A 16138-nucleotide genomic window follows, 5' to 3' on the forward strand; every position below is an offset into this window, starting at 1 on the left:
GCTTATTAGAGGAAAATAACAATATATTTAAAAGTATGAGATTCACAATATTGTGAAAATGATCATACTGCCCAAAGAAAATTGCAGATTCAAAGCAATTCCCATAAAAATACCATCATAATTCTTCACAGAACTAGAAAAAACAATCCTAAAATTCATATGGAACCAAAAAAGAGTCCACATAGCCAAAGCAAGACTAAGCCAAAAGAACAATCTGGAGGCACCACATTACCCTACTTCAAATTATACTACAAGGCTATAGTTACCAAAACAGCATGGTACTGATATAAAAATAGGCACATAGACTGATGGAGCAGAATAGAGAACCCAGAAGTAAAGCTAAATACTTACAGCCAACCAATCTTTGACAAAGCAAACAAAAACATAAATTGGGGAAAGGGCACTCTGTTCAATAAATGGTGCTGGGAAAAGTGGCAAGCCACAGAAGAATGAAACTGGATCTTCATCCCTCACCTTATACAAAAATTAACTCAAGATGGATCCAAGATTTAAATCTAAAACCTGAGATCATAAAAATTCTATAAGATAACATTGGAAAAACTCTTCTAGACATTGGCTTAAGCAAAGTCTTCACAACAAAGACTCCAAAAGCAAATCTAACAAAAACAAAAATAAGTAAATCGGACCTAATTAAACTAAAAAGCTTCTGCACAGCAAAAGAAATAATCAGCAGAGTAAACAAACAACCCATAGAGTGGGAGAAAATATTCAAAACTATGCTTCTGACAAAGGACCAATATCCAGAATCTACGAGGATCTCAAATAAATCAGAAAAAGTAATAATAATCCCATCAAAAAGCAGGCAGAGGACATAAATAGACAATTCTCAAAAGATGACATACAAACAGCCAACAAACTTATGAAAAAATGCTCAACATCACTAATATTCAGAGAAATACAAATTAAAACCACAATGTGATACCACTTTAATCCTGCAAGAATGGCAATAATTAAAAAGTAAAAAAAAAAAAAAAAAAAAAAGATTTTGGCATGGATATGGTGAAAAGAGAACACTTTTACTGCTGGAAGAAATGTAAAGTAGTTCAACCACTATAGAAAACAGTGTAGTAGTCTGTTCTCACACTGCTATAAAGATACTAACTGAGACTGGGTAATTTATAAACAAAAAAGGTTTAATTCACTCACAGTTCTGCATAGCTGCAGAGGCCTCAGGAAGCTTACAATTGTGCCGAAGGTGAAGGGGAAGCAGGCATCGTCTTCATAAGGCAGCAGGAGAGAGAGACTGAGCAAAGAGGAAGTGCTACACTTATAAACCATCAGATCTCATGAGAACTTTCTTACTATCATGAGAACAGCATGGAGGAAACTGCCCCCGTAATCTAATCATCTCCTACCAGGTCCCTCCCTGGACACATGGGGATTACAATTCAAGATGAGATTTGGGTAGGGACGTAGAATCAACCATATCAAGCAGTATGGAGATTCCTCAAAGAACTAAAAGCAGAACTACCATTTGATCCAGCAATCCCACTGCTAGGTATCTATCCAAAAGAAAATGAGTCATTATATGAAAAGACACATGCATACACCTTTTCATAGAAGCACAATTCACAACTGCAAAAATATTGAACCAATCTACGTGCCCATCAACCAATAAGTGGATAAACAAAATGTGATACACACACACACACGCACCATGGAATACTACTCAGCAATAAAAGGAATGAAATAGTGTCTTTTGCAGCAAATTGGATGGAGCTGGAGGCCATTATTCTAAGTGAAGTAACTCAGGAATGGAAAACCAAATATCATATGTTTTCAGTTATAAGTGGGAGCTAAGTTATGAGGATGCAAAGGCATAAGAATGATATTATGAACTTTGCAGACTCCAGGGGAAAGGTGGGAGGGGAGTGAGGGATAAAAGAGTACATATTGAGTACAGTGTACACTGCTCAGATGACAAGTGCACCAAAATCTCCAAAATCACTACTAAAGAACTTATCAACATAACCAAAACCACCTGCATCCCCAAAACTATTGAAATTAAAAAAGAATGAATAAAAGTATGAGATTCAGAAATTATCCATTCATTTTCTATTTAATTTTTTAATTTCCAAACATTATTATTTCACAGTCTTTAATAGCCTATATAACTAACTCCATATTTTCAAATTTCTATTAGCCATAAAAATCTGTGATACAATTAAATCATGTAAAAAGTCAAACTTGAAACATTAAAAAAATCACTGAACATATTAGGGAAGTGAGCATTGAGATTTGAAGGAAGTTTGGAGCATAAATAGAATGCAAGACAGCTTCAAAGTTTTTGCTCATGAGTATACTATAAACAATGAAATATTTATTTAATTAATGTCTTCATTCATATGGGTCAAAATGAGCAGAAATTGTAACACTTTGTAGCAAATTCCATTCTATGGAAAGAAGGGATGAGTGTGGCTTCTGTGTAACATAGTTACACAGTGTTTCTGAAATAGACATATAAAGTAAAATATTGAAGAAATAAAGATTTACCACAGAGCTAGCCTTAAATCTGACCTCTGCTCATCTTTCTAGATTTATTTTTACTGTTATATTCTTTCACTCTCAATGCCTTGGTCTTATTGACATAATTTTTGTACTTGAGCCACTTTATTCTTCTGTCAGTTTTCTAGCTATTACTTGTACAAACCTTCCTCCTAACCCAACTTTTCCTGGGTTAGTAAGAAGTAAGGGTTAGTTACCCTTACTTGTCAGCTCAAGTGTGATTTCCTTCTCTGTCCCATCCACTGTCCAGTCTGGATCAGGTGTCCCTCGAGATACTTTTATTTCAATCAGGACTTACCTTTCTCATGGCACTAAGAACGTTCTTTTAACCATCTAGTTACTGTTTCTCCGGATCAGAAGGCAGAGAATATTTCAGACATTGTCTTTATTCTGAGCTTCAAACTCTTATGTAGCTGCCTAATACATGATGATAGGTACACAACAAATGATTACTTTATGAATGTATTATGCATAGGTGCCAGCACTAGTGGCAAGAAGACAAAAAACAGGATAGCCAATTCATCCAAGAGGAAATAAAATTAGTTAAATATATATTGTTTACTACACAAACTGAAAAAGTGAAAATTAAGACAAATTTGTCCTTATTAGTTTATTCAAAGAGAAAATATATTAATAACCTTATTTGATAACAATTATGAGATGAAAATGTTATCATCATGTATTACTAGTAGGAATGTAAATGAAAATACATTTTTGTAAAAATTATTGTAAAGAATACCAAGAACCCCCAAAACCATAAAAATATTAATGACCATTTGACCCTTTTAGAGAATTTACTGTCCAGAAACAAACCAAAAGATGGAAAACCTTTTATTTCCAGCTTGGGCTCATTCCTGAGCTCCAGACACACCTACCTTGCTGACAATTAGACAGCTCTACTAATACATTTGGCAGGCATTCAAATTCAACATGTTTGAAATTAAACCTATTCCTCTCTGGAAACATGACTCCTGGTTATGTGCCAGAGTATATTCTTTCTTAGTTAACACAACCCCCATTCACTCAATTGTCTATATGAGAAACCTGGGAGCAATCTTCAAATCCCTCTTCTCTACTTCATTGGACTCATCATTTAAATACAAAGTTCCTTTCATTTTACCAATTCCAATTGTTTCTTTCCATCTCCTCTTACATTATCTTTGCCCAAGGGTCTAGCATCCCTCACTAGAATTGCTTCAATTGCCTCCACTTTGAGCCCATCAGTTGTATGTTGTACAAACCAAAAGATACTTCTACAAAACAAATTTATCATGTCATTCTCCTGAATAAGTCTTTCCTGCATTTTCTTATCACTGTTTCTTATTGTTTCTTAACTTGGCTTAAAAGACAAAGTGTTGTCCACTCTAGGACTCTTCCGTACTGTTTATTCTATGTGCTAGGCAGGTTCTCTAATTCTTCTGGGCCTTATCACTTGATTTACCCACTATTTAGAAGGGTATACTCATCCCATCTCTCCTTCTTCTGGCTGATTCCTACCCATCTATTAGGTTTCTGTTTAAGTATTACTTCCTCTGGAAAACCTTAGTAGACAATATTCCTTTGCACAATATATCTTTCCTCTTACATTATTTGTAATACTAAATGTTTTAATTAATAATAAACTAACTTTCTGACCTACTAGACTCTCGGAAAGCTAGCATTATTTCTATCATGCCTGTTAACGTATGCTTAATGCCTAGTACACTAAGAACATGGGAAATAATTGTAGGATGAAAAAACAATGCAGTCACTAAAATATAATATATACGTATATAATATATACATCAAGTATAAGATATGTATAAGATTAAGTATAAGATAGGTGCAGCACACCAACATGGCACGTGTATACATAAGTAACAAACCTGCACATTGTGCACATTCCCCTAAAAAAAAAAAAAAAAAAAAAAAAAAAAAAAAACAACCCAGGACCTGGTTACTTCAATGCTGAATTTATATTAAACATTAAAAAAACTAATACCAATTCTTCTCAAGCTACTCTGAAAAAAGTGAAGAGGATGGAATTATTCCAAACTTATTCTTTGAGGCTAGCACTATCCTGATACCAAAACCATACAAGAACACAACAAATAAAGAAAACTACAGACTAATATCCCTGATGAACACAGATGAAATAGTCTCAGAAAAATACTAGCAAACTGAATTCAACAACGCATTAAAATGATCATCCACCATGACCAAATGAGATTAATCCCAGGCTTGCAAGAATGGTTCAACATATGCAAATCAATAAACTTTACATCACATTAACAGAATCAAGGATAAAAACCATATAATCAATTCAATAGACATAGGAAAGCATTTGATAAGTTTAACACCCCTTTATGATTAAAATCCTCAACAAATTAGGTATACAAGAAATGCACCTCAACATAGTAAAGACCATATATGACAAATCCACAGCTAACATCATACTGAATGGGGAAAAGTTAAAAGCTTTTTCTCTAAGATCTGGAACTAGACAAGGATGCCCACTTTCACCACTTTTTTTCTCAGCATTGTACTGGTTGAATTATTTTTTGCACAAATTACATTATCATTATGCAGCTATCACAAACAAAAAGATGGATCAACATTTTAGACTTAAATGATGTTTTGAGAAATGAAGTGAATAAAGCAAGTTCATATGGAAAAGAAAGCATCAACAATATAAATAACCACATAGATAAACATACATATATAGGCATAAATAAATGATAGAATAATATTCAAATAGTCAGCATTAGTTATCATAAAGTGTTAGGATTAAGAGGCATAAGGAATGATTATTACATTTCCCATTATACATCTCTGTGTTATTTGACTTATTACAAAAATCTAATAAGGAGGTAAATATGCATGTGAAAATGAAGTGTATTAATAACATGAAAATCATGATTATTATTTTCTAAGTATCTTGAAATATGTTTTTACAATATGTATTTTAAAAGCAGAAAACATAAATACTGGTAGGTAATCAGTGAGTTTATTCTACTTTGAATATTTATTCTCCCTTTTTCTCAATTCTTATTACTATTTACATCATTTCTACATCTGAGAGCACTTAAAACTGACATTCTTTTTTTTAATCTTTTAGCTTCACTTTTTTTTGCTTAGATTTGCAATTAAATATATTCAATGCTTACTACTAGTTTTGTGTGTGTCTGTTTTTGTTTGTTTTGTTTTGTTTTTGCTAAAATATCCTTGATTCACTAGGGCACTCTAGAACTTTTCTCACAGAGAGCTTATGAAAACAATATTCTCAGAGTTTTGCATTAAAATTCTGTATTTGTAGACTTTACATTTGAAGAACAACTTGCTTGGACATAAAATCCCTGGCTCACATATCCTGTGAACACTGCTGTAGTGTTTATATTTATCATTCTGTTATAATTATAAATTATAATATATTTATAATTAAAGGAATTACTGAATCAAATATTAAAAATAAATTTGACAAGCATTTTTTAGTACCTATTATATGTCAAGTACTGAGTTAGGTGCTAAGATTATTTAAGATAAAAAACAAAACCAAAAAACACAAACAAACCTGGAGGAGACTGTTGCAGGCCAAAAGAGTGAGGGTCGTGATCAACTCAGTGTATCACTGGAGGCTGTATGAGTAAGCAGCAAACTGTTCTCATAAATTCAGAATGCTGACAAACTGCGTCTGCTGCCCAGAGGGGATGCTGAGGGCAGTCACGACCCAGGCACAAGTCTTTCTTGTGATTAGGCACATCTGAAGCCTGTTAGCAATAATACGAACCTGTGATCAATTAAGCAGCTGACCCATCGTTACTTCCTGCTCCCTGCTCTTTCTACCCAATAAAATAGGAAGAGATGTAGAAACTCAGGGCTGCTGCTTTTGCTCACTAGAAGCAGGGAGTCCGCTTCTCCTTCCCCAGACCCTTTCTTTACAACAATTTCTTTTGTCTTAAGGTTTCATTTCGGCGCTCGTCCCCCTTCGTTCAGTCTCCTAATGACGGTCTCAAGTAGTAACAGTAGTAACTGTCATAGCGACAGTGTCAAGTAGTAACCGTGGCAGTCTGCCACAGGAGACATGTCAACAAGTAATTACAGTAATATCCAAGAAATACTACTAATAAAGGAAAATACAAAACATTCAGGAAGTACAAATAAAGGAACAAATAGTACAAATAAAGTCAATATTTATTCTATTTAAGAGTAAAGGCAGGGCTGGACACTGGTTCATGCCTGTAATCCCAGCACTTTGGGATGCCGAGGTGGGTAGATCACGAGGTCAAGAGATCCAGACCATCCTGACGAACATGATGAAACCTGATTTCTACTAAAAATACAAAAATTAGCCGGGCGTGGTGGTGGGCGCCTGTAGTCCCAGCTACTCGGGAGGCTGAGGCAGGAGAATCGCTTGAACCCATGGGGCAGAGGTTGCAGTGAGCTGAGATCGCACCACTGCACTACAGTCTGATGACAGAGCGACACTCTAAAAAAAAAAAAAAAGAGTAAAGGCAAATACATGCATCTTAACTATCAAACTAATTGCAATGTGCAATATTCTGATTTTTAAATAACTATTTAATATATAGGTATCCATTAAGTTGAAAGAGCTAGAGTACAAAGAATATTGCAGAACAGAACTTCATTTTTTCCCACTTCTACTTAGTGCGCTTTCAAACCAGCTTTGTGGAGCCTGTTCTTCCTTTCCTCTTGGATGATCTCTCTGACAGATCCCATGATGTTCGAACTACTCTCATTAGTTCATTTATTTTAATATCTCTTGAGCACCTTTTATTTGCCAGGTATAGGTGATACATCAAGAAACAAAGCATGAAGTATAAACAAATAATAACAAACATGCTTTATAATATGTAAGGTGGTAACAGGTGCTCTACAGTAGTGAAGACAAAAAATGAGTTGTATATAGATCTATTTTTTTTTTTTTTTTTTTGAGACGGAGTCTTGCTTTGTTCCCCAGACTGGAGTGCAGTGGTGCCATCTCGGCTCACTGCAACTTTCACCTCCTGGGTTCATGCCATTCTCCTGCCTCAGCCTCCTGAGTAGCTGGGACTACAGGCGCCTGCCACCACACCTGGCTAACTTTTTGTATTTTCAGTGGAGACAGGGTTTCACCGTGTCAGCCAGGATGATCTTGATCTCCTGACCTCGTGATCCGCCTGCCTCGGCCTCCCAAAGTGCTGGGATTACAGGCGTGAGCCACCGCACCCGGCCATATATGGATCTATTTTAAATGGACTGGTCTAGGAAGATGTCCTTGAAAAGTGATGTCTGAGACTGGAAAGAGTGAGTTAGTGAGGAACCCTGAGAATATGTGAGTGGATGAAAAACGTTCAGGACAGAGGGATCTGCAAGAGCAAGTCTCCTGGAACAGGTGTGGTGTGTTACAGAGGAGGTCAGGGAAGCAGGAGCTGCTTGAGTAGAGAAAAGTGATGTCGAAACGGCATCGGGATCATGGAGGGCTTTACAGGTTATGTTAAAAATGTTGGACATTTACTATGAAAGAAGAGGGAAGCATTTGTAGGACTTTGAGTAAAGGGCTGACATGATCTGATGTATTTTGAAAGGATCATCCTGGCTACTGTGTTGAAAAGTAGACAGTAGGAGATAAGAATTTAAGGAGGCCGGGAGCCGTGGCTCAAGCCTGTAATCCCAGCACTTTGGGAGGCCGAGACGGGCGGATCACGAGGTCAGGAGATCGAGACCATCCTGGCTAACACGGTGAAACCCCGTCTCTATTAAGAAATACAAAAAACTAGCCGGGCGAGGTGGCGGGCGCCTGTAGTCCCAGCTACTTGGGAGGCTGAGGCAGGAGAATGGCGTGAACCCGGGAGGCGGAGCTTGCAGTGAGCTGAGATCCGGCCACTGCACTCCAGCCTGGGCGACAGAGCGAGACTCCGTCTCAAAAAAAAAAAAAAAAAAAAAAAAAAAAAAGAATTTAAGGAGAGGACAATTAGGGGTCTTTTAAATTAATGTAGGGGAGAAACAATGGTGACTTAGATGAGCACATCAGTGGTGTCTCTTCTGAGATATAGATTCGTGCTATTACTTGCAGGTAAAGCCTGCATGATTTCCTAATAAACTGGATGTCAGATGTCAGAGAAAAACATCAAGAAGGACCTTAGGCTATCCTGACCTGAACTCCTGAAGAATTGCAGTTACTATATACTGAGATGGAAGAAGACCAAGAAAGAAACAGGTTTAGTGAGTAGATCACAATTAGGAGTTCAGTTCTGGCTGTGTGAGTTTAAGAAGCAATGAACATCCAAGTGAATAAGCTGAATATAGAGTATAAATATCCACGTGGAGTCCAGAGGAGTGGTCTAGGAGAGTCTAGGTGTCAATAGTAGTTATAAATTAGATTTAAAGTCACGGGACTGGATAAACTCTTAAGAAGTGAGTACAGTTAGAGAAGATAAGTGTAACACTCAAACCCTGAAGCACTTCAGAATTTAGAGATAAGGAATTTGGGAAAGCTACAGAGATTAGGAAGAAATAGCTAATGCTGTAGGAGAAAACCAAAAGGGATTGTGTTCCGAAAGTCCAATGAAGAAAGAATTCAGGGAGGAATGTGGTGTATCATATGCCAGCTTTGGATAAAATAAGATACCAAGATGAGACTACTGGATCTATGAATGTTCGGAGTTACTTGTGACCTTGGTAAGAGCAGTTTTGTAGTATGATGTGGATAAAAGTTTAGCTGCTGGCCAGGCACAGTGGTGCATGCCTGTAATCCCAGCACTTTGGGAGGCCAAGGTGGGCAGATCACAAGGTCTAGAAATCAAGACCATCCTGGCCAACATGGTGAAAACCCGTCTCTACTAAAAATACAAAAATTAGCCAGGCATGGTGGTGCGCACCTGTAGTCCTAGCTACTCGGGAGGCTGAGGCAGGAGAATTGCTTGAACCCAGGAGGTGGAGGTTGCAGTGAGCTGAGATTGCACCACTGCACTCCAGCCTGACAACAGAGCAAGATGCCATCTTAAAAAAAAAAAAAAATGCTTGGCTGATCTAGAACACTAAAAAGAGTAAGTGAACAGATACTGAAAATTCTTGGTTTTGCTGTAAAAGGAAGTGAAGTGCTCCAATCGCTTTAGTTGTAAAAAAAAAAAAAAAAAAAAAAAAAAAAAAGTGCCATTTCAATCAGTAAAATGGCATTCTACATATGATGAAAAACTTCCAGTTCTGACCTCCTTTAGCCTTGAAAATGCTTCCATGGCACAACAGGGATGTGTGTGGCTTCTCTGTTTCCTTGACTCTCTCTTCTACTACGCCACTCCACTAATTAAGCTGCTGCTTGGTGCTTGGGGGTGGGGGTAAGAAAAGAAGAGAGGAGAGGGAAGGAGCTGTAAAGGTCAGGAGAGGTGACACTTGACCATCATTAATGTACTCTGACTCTTGTCTTTCAGCTTGGCAGGTATTTATGGCTAGCTTTAGAAAATATTCAAAATTGATTATTTTTTAAACTGCCTTGAAATGAGGTCCATTTTTCTTTATTCAGGCAATGCACCCTCCAGCTAGTCTTGTAAATATTCTCTCAGCACTCTGTTTTTGAGCAGTCTACTCCAGACAAACTGTTGAACCCCCTTCCCACTAAGTCACTGTCTTTGGGTTAGGTTCCTTTAAGACCACATGACGGGCATGTTCATGTGGCCACTGCCATTAAAAATCTTTGGGAAAGCAGACTTTTATTAATGCAAGCACTTCTTCTCTTCAATACATCAGCAGAGCAGACAGGCAGCCAGGCAGACTTATGTATCTAGACTTTACCAGGCGTGGGTCTGGGTGCCAAAGTTGTCTCTGTGACCCTGGCCATTTTCTTTGCTATATTCATTTGCCAAGGAGTAAATTATAAAGTTCTATGTTTTAGGATAAACTGAATACTGATAACTTTTTTAAATGTATACTATATCAAGCACTGTTGTGTTAATATGAGAATTTTTACTCATATTAAATACTATATTTCTCATGACATCTCTATGAGGGAGGAATTCATTTTATACACAGAGAAAGAGAAGAACAAAAAAGTTACGTTTCCAAAGTCACGGAACTACCAAGTGACAAGCCCAGGTTTTAAACTTAGTCTGCTAATGAAGTCTATGCTCTTAGCCAAAATTTGTCCCTGTAACAAAGAAACTGAGACTAAAATCTACAACTCCTAACTGACATTAAGGATAGGAAAACTAACGTTCTGAATTTAGATTCTGTATTTGTTACGTTATGCGATGGCATTAAACAAGGCTTTGATCCTTAGTATTACAGTGGTGCAAAAGTAGTCATGGTTTTCACCATTATTTTTAATGGCAAAAATTGTAATTGCTTTTGCACCAACCTAATAATACCGATGTTACCATTTGATAGATATCTTCAGTGCTATCTGTTGTTCTTTCATAGCAATAGAACATGGGAGTAACATCAGGAAGCGGAAATTATTCTTGAAATTTTCCATAGTGGGCCATATGATGGGAACATCATGAAGGTAATGACCTTTCCTCACATCTACATATTTTGAAGATTCGGAATCTCCCTATGGAAGAACTAGCTACAAAGTCAATATTCTGGAAGGCAGTGAGTTTCATGATACAAAGTACAGGGGGAAAAAAATGAGTGGTATCAGGGAGAGCTTTCAAGGGAAGCATTTTCTTTATTTTCTTCTCACAACAAAGGAGAAAGGAAATGCTAGAGGGAAAAAAAGCACGTAAGAATATGGATTCTATATACCTATATTCTCTTAAAATCAGAAGAAGTTCTCAAGGTTTGTTTGGTTGATTTCCTAGATTTTTAACTTTTTCATATTTTAGGTAAACTCCTATTAATATTGAGAGTGCAAGTATAATAAGCAAGATGTTTATCCCTTAGCTCCATTTTTATCTTGTAATTCTGTGATATACCGTATATTTTATAAAATTAAGAAAAATATACATTAAAATAGAGAAATATTGAAATATAGCACTTTTATATGGAATCTAAATTCAAAAACTCAAAATGTCCCATGAGTCATCTCAAAGGCCAGCATTATACTGAAATCTTACATGCTTTAGCAAAAACACAGCTTGGCATTAAGCCATTTACTGGAGGGGTGTGAGACAGTCCTTCTGTAGGAAATGCTGCCAATGTTACTAATGACCTATCCCAAAAAGTAAGCAAGCAGAGAGAAACAAAGTCAATTCAGTTATCTTCATTCCAACCTTAGAAGCTTATGTTAAAAATCCATAACCTGAAATGATTTTCAAAGAGGAAAAATGTGGAAATGTCTTTTCTTGTAGAAAATCTCTCTGGATCAACATCACTGTCAGAGTCACCCGGACAGCTAATTCAAAATGCAAAAGGTCATTACCCATTCCTAGAGAATCTGATTCTTGAGGTCTGTGGTGGAATCAAGCTGCTTCCTGGTTGATTCTAATTCTGATTCCTACTGAAGCCATCTAGTAACTAGAACAGATACTCCCTAACCTCAGTCTTTGCACTGTACACGTCGATACCATGCAAGGATTTGATAACATCATTTACTGTATAGTTAAATAATTTTAGATATATGGAACAGACAGAGAGGAGACACAATCTTACATACCCAGCTTATGACAGATGGAAATATTTAGTTAGCGATTTCATAGTTTTACATGTATGTATTCACAATTTTGGATTGCAAACTAAAACACCATTAAAATTCAGCATATGCATTTCCCAAAAATTATTGCTGTATAAATGATTTATGTTTAACAATTCAAAAAATAATGTTTCAGACCATAAATATTTACAATGAGATATTATCAAAGAACACGCTGTTAATTACAAGAATACAGCATAGTAGGCCAGGCGCGGTGGCTCACGCCTGTAATCCCAGCACTTTGGCAGGCCGAGGCGGGCAGATCACTAGCTCCCATCCTGGCTAACACGGTGAAACCCTGTCTCTCCTAAACATACAAAAAATTAGACGAGCGTGCTAAGGGATTAGAATCCCAGCTACTCGGGAGGCTGAGGCAGGAGAATGGCGTGAACCCGGGAGGTGGAGCTTGCAGTGAGCCGAGATCGCGCCACTGCACTCCAGCCTGGACGACAGAGTGAGACTCTGTCTCAAAAAAAAAAATAAATAAATAAATAAAATAACTTAATAAAGAATCTCAATATTAATATGCATAGTAAATAACATTTTTTTTCTGTAAAGCCATAAGCAGACATGGAGAACCTGGAGACTAAGAAATCGACCCGGTATTTGAAATTTACAATGAGTCTTGAGTAATGAACACTGATTTCAAAATTTGGAGATCTGGTCAGGATGCTGTAGAGAGAGGGGAATATTTTAGCAGATGACAAGTATAAATTGAAATGTAATCTCAGCACCTGAACATTTGTGGAATCACGTATTAGCTAAAACTCAACTATAAAATCTAATTACATTTCTTTTGAAACCTTCTTTTAAAATGACAGTTATTAGTAATTTAATATGTGTAACTACTAGGAATAGTAGGTAAAGACGCAATGCAGTAAAACTAACTACGAAGTGTGTGGGGCTCATCTGTTCAGCCATCGCGCTCAAGAAAATGTGCTCAAGTTCATTTGTGACTAACTGGCAAAGTTCTCGTTACAAAACAAAAGCTCCAAACTGAAAAATGTTGGTAACTGTCTCTTAACTGGACTCAATTGCTTCTCTGCCATGAAATCTTTTTTTGTTTTTTTTAAGTAAAACGTTGCTTGATCATTTTCTTTTACTGTTATGCTTAAGAATAAAAACACACAAAACTGATCAATACGGCAATCAAGTTAATTCAATAAAACACTTTTTTATTATAACTGCCACAGAGACTACCACTACAGGAAAAGACAATAGAGGAGGAAGCTCTAAGGTAAGGTTTGAGTTAATTTGATATTTTTAAAATTTCTCTAGAAAAACATCCTTTGGTTTGTAGACACAGTTCATAGTACCATCAGTTGAAGCTGTGCAAAGTTATACAAGGAGAAAAGGTCTCTTTTAAGGTTAACGTAGTTTTAAACTTACAATGTGACTTCTTTATTTGAAATGTGGCTAGTTTCATCCAGTGTAAATTGGAGATACGTATCATTGTCTCTTTTTGCCTCAGGACAGTACTGGAAATGAGATGTTTCATTTCAATGCATTTTTCCCGGTTGAAACTGTGTAAATAAATAGATTGGGAAAGATTTAATGAAATCATCAACAGCCTGGAGCCAGCTAGTGGCCCTGTGCTAAACATTTGGCATAATCAACTGTCTAAGAGATTGAAAGTCCTAGGTACTGGGATTTAAGGTTATCCTGAGCTCAGACAGGTGGGCATCTACAAAGGGGTTGGCACAGGATCTTCATCTACACAAGCTAGGTCAAATGAAGTAATAAGTGATCTAGGGCATTTCAATAATACAAATAAGCCATTTGGATAATTCAGATATATAAATTTATATTTTAACACTGGAAAAAACAGATCAGAATTCAAGACAGCCTAGTTTTCCTTCTGATTCTGTTATAACTCACTGGCTGCCCTTACATAAACCAAATAATTTCTCTATGCCTCAGTTTCCTTGCAGGGAAAATATGTCCTTGGAAAAGAATAGCAGTTCCCATGCCCTTTTACTCATAATGTTAAGATTTCTCAGAACACAAAAGAGAAGTCACAAAACATGAATTTGGGAAGTTTAACCCTGCATCAACTGGTGTGGTAGTGCATTTTCTAAATCGTATCTTACATTTCTGTTTGAAGGAGTTGTGCTGCTATAAAATATTTAAAACGATAGTAGTCTGGATGAGGATTTCTAAAATAACTTCCAAATCTGATGATAGCTTGGGTGTCATGTAAATATATATGATGTAAAATATAAAATTCACATTAAATACATATTTATGTAAATTCATTTAATATGAATTATATATTGTATATCAATACATACTTACATATATTTGTATATATGAATTCACTTAATATGAATTATATATTTTATATGAATTATATTTTTAAAAATAAATATATATTGATACAAAAGATGTAATCCTCAACTCTACCATGAATAACCTTTATAGACACCACTTCTGTAACACAAGGATTTTCATCAACACCAAATAACACTGAAGAATAAGCATCACTAAAAGAGGAACAAAAGGAGGCAATACAGTGGAGATAAACTATGAAGGACCTCCATTTTGTTTGGAGAAAATCAATATGAATATTTGTATGCATTCAAGAACAAGTAGGAAACAATGTTACTATCTGTACCTTTTGCATTGGATGGGATACAAATGGAAATGTATATATGAAAGTGAGAAAACATTATTTTTGTAGGGTCTATTAATGCCCCAAATTATTTCTAAAGCAGTATTTCAGATTTAGGTGACCATGACTGTTTACAATGATCTTAAGAAATGCTAGACCTAAATGTTTTGATCTGATGGAATATTGTTTTATTGAATGGTGTTTGAAATGAATGAGCTTTTGTCAGAAATATTTTGTTGTACAAAGACTTTCATTGCATAAAATTTTTATATATTCAAAGAGAATCTAAAATCCATAAGTATAATTCATTTTCTAAATGTGAATAAGAAATTGAAATGACATTCTATTGAAAGACATTTTATGACAATTCAACTAGGTTCAGAAAACTGGAATGACACTGTACTTGCATGTAGTCAAATTCCAACTGCTGTGTAGTAGGAAATTATTTTTTAAAACCCCACAATCTAATCCTTAGCTGGAATCTTGAAAATAGGATTCTCCCAAAGAATTTTGTTTTTATTGGAGGATATTTTATAAAATAAACAAAGTACATTTTAGGCATTAAGAAATTATGCCCCAGCCTGTAATCCCAGCACTTTGAGAGGCTGAGGCAGGTGAATCACGAGGTCAGGAGTTCAAGGCCAGCCTGGCCAAGATGGTGAAATCCGTCTCTACTAAAAGTACAAAAATTAGCTGGGTGTGGTGGCAGGTACCTGTAATCCCAGCTACTTGGGAGGCTGAGGCAGAGAATTGCTTGAACCCGGGAAGTGGAGGCTGCAGTGAGCTGAGATGGCGCCACTGCACTTCAGCCTGGGCAACAGAGTGAGACTATGTCTCCAAAAAAACAAAAATAACAACAAAAAGAAGAAAGACATTATGCCCAAATGTGTATTCATTCTCACATATTTTCAGTACCTAAAATGACGCAGAGAGGAGTCCTTCCCACTTGGCTAGTTTATTGTTACCAGTGATGACATCAGTTCACGTGGTTTTAACAAGGCAACCATATAGGCACAAATAATTCTGTTTTGCTAAAAAATAATTAAGTAGGGCAAAAATATTGATATAACTGACTCAACTGAACTTCAGGGTATTTCACAAAACCAACTGGATGGGAAATTGTGTTTCTGAGTGCCTGCCCTTTGAAAGGTTCCACTCCACTCTGTGAGAAAAAATAATTTTCATTTTGCCAATTCTTTAAGATAAATGTGGGCGGACAGAGACGCTTTTGAAAAAGCTCTAATAAGAACACATTACAGGATTCTGTGAATCATACAGGTGACTTTTACTACAGGTGAGAATATATTGCTTAGAATATGAAAACATGTTAAGTCAACTGGAACTCTTAAATATTTAAGGTTCATTAAAAGTTTGGCTTCATAAACTAAACAACATAT

This window comes from Papio anubis, chromosome 2 (genome assembly GCF_008728515.1).
Source record: "Papio anubis isolate 15944 chromosome 2, Panubis1.0, whole genome shotgun sequence".
Classification (NCBI taxonomy): Eukaryota; Metazoa; Chordata; class Mammalia; order Primates; family Cercopithecidae; genus Papio; species Papio anubis.